Consider the following 5,041-nt stretch of genomic DNA (forward strand, 5'->3'; position numbering starts at 1 on the left):
GATAGGATAGTAATACAAGTGCACAACACAATTTATAAATAAAGGATAGCACAAGCACATAGTTCTTAGTTCAGGTCTCACAAATCACAAAAGAAGACACACAGACACAAAGTGACACAGCTGCAGTTCATAAGAACAGGGCATCACAAAAGGCTTCACTACTAGATGGAGATGGTCCAGATCATATTTCTTCTTCACTATAGTACACATCCTCATCGTCATACTCTTCTTCTTTAGACTCAAATTCTTCTCCTTCATAGAGCTCCCTCACTCTTGTACTTCTACACAGCTCAAGCTGTTCATCTGCTCCCACTGCCTCTCCAATGATAGACCAAGGTATCCCGGTACCTTCCATCTCATCTTCCTCCCCATCTCTAAAGTCAGCTAATGCACAATCATCCCCACCCTCTTGGAGAAAACCTTGAGCTTCAGTTGTATCACTAGACAAGAGAACATCAGTGATTTTGTTTGACTTGATCTTTTCTCTCTTACTAAGCAGCTTGGAGTTGAATTGGATATACACCAGCTTGTTGATGCGGGTTGTAGTAAGCCTATTCCTCTTCTTAGTGTGTATCTATAATTTAAAAAGAGCATTCTCAGTTCTACAATTTAATTGTAATGCTGCTGAAACTGAAATATTCATAATAGATAGGTACTAACCCCTTCAAACCCACTCTAATTTCTTTCACAACCAGAAGAGCTTGATGTCAAAGATAGGATCCTTGTAGCCATCTTCTGTAAAGCTGGTGTTTCATATCCATACAGTCTCCACCATGATGCTGAAATAAAAAAACACCTCTATTAGTTTAGAAAACAGCAAACAACAAACAGCCATGAGCCAGTAAGCTTATAGGAAGTACCTCTACCTGGGTTGTAATCAAAGTTTTCAAAATTCTTAGCAAGCTTCTTGCTAAAGGGTCCTTCTCTATTCTGAAACTTCTTTAGTTCAATGTTGGCAGCCTGATGCTGCATGTCCTCATCATGATAATAAAATTTCTCAACACAAGCTATAAACCCTTCTGATATTTTGGGCTGATCAAAGATTGATGGGTCACTATAGCTATAGTGAGGATTCAACAAATATGCTGTCAAATGCAATGGAGAATCAAGTCTTCCATTCATCTTCTTGTCAATAACAGCTATTACATCCTTGAACTGAGCCTCAACATTTCCAAAGGCCTCTTTGATCTGTCCCTTTGCCTTTAGTAGTTCTCCATAAAGGAAACCCATGGATGGCCTCACATCCCCATCAACCAAACGGAGGACTTTGACCAATGGCTCAAAAACAGTCAATGTTAGCTTCACATCCTTCCAAAAGCTTGGACTCAATATAGTTGCTATTGCCTCTTTTCCTTTCTTTGATTTCACATCCTTCAATGAGTCCCACCTACTATGAACCACCATCTTCCTTAACTAGTGTGGCAGAACCGCCTAATTTAATACCTCATAGGAGTGCTTGTCTTCCATTAGACACTAAGCACTTGAGGGAGAACACTAAATTACTCGATTCCGTCGGGCACACCGTAGGGGAGAACCCAAAAATCCACATTTTTGCCATCAGGATCACAAATGAGATAATAAAGCTTACATCATTCATAACCATTTCTTACATCACTTTTAATACAACATCAGAGTATAACATTTATTAATATGATAGCGGAATGAAATCATATTATCAGAGTTATAAACAATTTACTTGAACAGCGGAATAGAAACATGTGGATAGAGTTACAGCGGAAATAAATATCTAAACATGACATGAGGAAGTATTGACCTATAGACTATGACAACAGATTATTAAACTTCCATTTCTAAAAGCATTTGGTGAGAGTTATAAATAAAAACTACGATCGCAGCGTAAAGGAAATCATCTCTGAGCCCATCAGGAGGAATCCACACACAAAGCTCAGCTCTAGCATCCACCTATCACCGACAACAGGGGGAATAAAACCCTAAGTACTCAATTGTACTCAGCAAGACTTACCCGACAGGAGAAAAGAAAAGACTCCAAGGATACGCAAGGTTATCTGGCTTGTGGGTTGCATTTGCAGAAAGCATTACTAAGCATGTGTCCTTATATTTGATTTTTAGTAATAGCCGCATTGGTTCATTAGCTAACCATTCTATGTAAGCACCTGTGCTACTTTCAAGCAAGTGGTAAGCAATCCGATTTCCTTTTGTCCATCTTTTATCTTCAGTTCTTACTACGATGCTAAACCACAAACAAGCCATACCGGATTTCCCGGCGATTCGCGAATCAATGCCCCTAGCTAGGTACCCCAAAAACACACGCCCCGCTTGTACCCCAGGCACAAGCAGGACCAGCCCATCACTCTCCTGTCCTGGGTGTCTAGGTCCCCATCCAAACTGGGACTCCAAGCCCCCGCCCCTGAGTCTCGGACTCAGTACGGTGCAAGGACCTCCTCCACCAAAACAAACCCTGACAGTCGGTCCGTAAAGAGCTGGATCCACGACAAGAGAACAACAAGTTTTCCAAGCACCCATACACAAGTATGTGCTCGGGATAATAAGTCTATGACCTGCCCAGAGTCATATGCAACGATCGGTCCTTAACTGACCAGACAGGGAAAAATAGTGTAACCAAGCTATGCCCCATGTCCACGACAACACAACTCCTTACACTCACTAATACCCAAACCATATCCCAGTCCGGTCACCATTTTCCTTTCCACCATTTATTATTTTCCAAGTGATAATCATTCAGTAATATACTTTCTATCTCTCACGAGTGACAGGCAATCACTCGACTTCTATCAGAGTCCTGTAGCATAGCATTCTACACGATCCTGTCATACTAGTAAGACTCATAGGATAAAGATATATATATATATATATATATACAAGTGGGTTGCATTCAACTCCTTGAAACTTAATGCACAATATAATTTAAACTACAGAAAAGTAGGGGTTATGCATCGGGGCTTGCCTGGGTAAAATATAATTAGAAATTAGCTTTCCATCATGGCGACATGGTCTCCAAAAGCAACATTTCTCCAGCAACTCCCGATGACTCCGTGATCCATCATCGTACCTATATGCTATGCATGCGATGTAATTAATCAACTGAAATCGTGACTCGTATAAATACGCTTTACGCTGCTCAAGTTAACGAGCTAGATCTAACGATGACCGTACTTAGGCTACATACCCATGTTATCGAATAAGACGTTATTTCCCAACACTGTTTTTAGTTATATAAACCAAGGTGTTTCTTTATTCGCAAGAGGACATTATTATTTATCTAGCAACTAATTATTCTAGAGCTACAAATTATGGTGAGCAGCTAATATTGCTAGGAACCTACTGTAAAGATTTCAGATCCAATACTATTGCCAATTGACCACAACAATCCCTATAAGCTTATATTTTACAAGAGGAGTGAGTGGAAACGACGGCAGGTGGAACAGAAAGTGCTCGTGGCGGTTTCTCGTGCGAGGTGGAAAGGAGGCGCGCGGCGTAGGTGGAGCAAGGCGCTGTGGCTCGGTGACGGGAGGCGAACGACGGGCGCGCATGTTCGGCCAACAGCGGGGTGTAAGAGGAGCAGAGAGGGCAGCGCTGCGGTCCTTGCGCGCGCTCGCGAAGAAGGAGGGGAGGGGCGCCAGTACCTCACGGTGGCTCGGATGCTGGTGAGGCGGCTCATCACGCGAAGCTGGGACACATCCGCTCGGCTGCGGTGGAGGAAAATGCAGCCAAGGTGGTGCAGGCGCAAGACAGCAGCGCGGCCAAGGACTCGGTGGCGCCTACGAGCTCGGGAAAGCGAAACTCACAGCGGACCGCGAGGGCATGAGAAGTTGCGACGGCAGCCTTACGGGGCTCGGCCAACTATGGCCAACTATGCTAGTTAAGCCAGAGCATCTGCACGGTGAGGCCCAAAGGGAACCGGCCATGGGGGCAGCGATGAGATGGCTCGGCCTTGGCAGAACATGGACTGTGGCAAAGAAACAGTGGCCATGTATCCAACAACGGAGGTAGGCAGGGCTTGGCGCGATGCACATAGAAATGGAGTGGTCAACCTGAGTAGTGCCCTCCGATGGCTCTAGCGGGACAAGCATGGCAGCACGCATTTACTTGCGATAGGATGCGGTCGCGTCGGTGGCAAGGTTAAGAGGGCAGCGGTGAGTAAGCCAAAGTGACTAGGGCGCTGTCCATCGGGTGCTTGGCTCGGCACAGAGACAGCCCAGACAAGCGAGCATAGACCGAGACAGCAGTGGTAGGGAGACATGTGAATTCGTGAGTTGGAGCTTTGCTCACTATTCATTAGTTAAACATAGCATTTTAAACCTCAGCTCAATATTAAAATCATGAAAATCCAAGAAACTTGTTTCTAGAAATTTCACTGAGGCCTAAATCGCAGCGCTAAAAAGGATCGTAACACCAGGGTGTTACAACCAACCCCCCTAAAAGAGAATCTCGTCCCGAGATTCGAAACTAGAAGCAGAAAAGGGGAAACACGATTACATTCCGTAGATCAGGGACTACACGAAATATTACACGACTTCGAATACTAAACCACACGGGGAGCTAGGGATACATAGTTAGGAGCAACTTGATACAACTGAGACTTAATCCAGAAGTCGAGATAGACGAGGACAATGGAGAAACAACAAGATAATTATTATCCAAAACATGGCGTAGCACCAACAAATCTAGAAACAGTTGATTGAGAAGTAAAACATCATGAATCCTAAGGCCAACTAACCAAGAGAACTTGAACTTCTTCGACGAACTGGATCCTTTCTTCTTCTTAGATCACACCATCACCTTAGACAGGTGAACCTAGCTTCACAATGTCGACTGGATCTCGTAGCTATGCTATGAATGCAAGAGAATGGGATGAAAAAGAAGAACAAGGACCAAGGGTATTTATAGTGGAGAATGGAGGTGGGAAGCAATACACCAGAGGTGGATGCGGTGGGGATGTGATACACAGACGGTGCACGCTATGGAGATAAGGTCAGAAACATGGCGTGCTTCCTGCGCAAGCGGCGGAGGGGGAAATAAAGGAGAGTAGAGGAGGTCT

At 44.3% G+C, this 5,041-nt stretch overlaps 1 long non-coding RNA gene across 1 annotated transcript; it reads right to left on the reverse strand.

Annotated features, from left to right (window-relative positions):
- Window positions 1-303: 303 nt before the first annotated feature.
- LOC136551669 (uncharacterized) lies at window positions 304-1,243 on the reverse strand. Its single transcript, XR_010782656.1, has 3 exons — window positions 867-1,243; window positions 661-779; window positions 304-574 (listed from the first exon to the last, which is right to left on the reverse strand). It is a non-coding gene; the product is annotated as an uncharacterized lncRNA (long non-coding RNA).
- Between the last annotated feature and the right edge of the window lie 3,798 nt (window positions 1,244-5,041).

Source organism: Miscanthus floridulus, chromosome 4, assembly GCF_019320115.1.
Source record: "Miscanthus floridulus cultivar M001 chromosome 4, ASM1932011v1, whole genome shotgun sequence".
NCBI lineage: Eukaryota > Viridiplantae > Streptophyta > Magnoliopsida > Poales > Poaceae > Miscanthus > Miscanthus floridulus.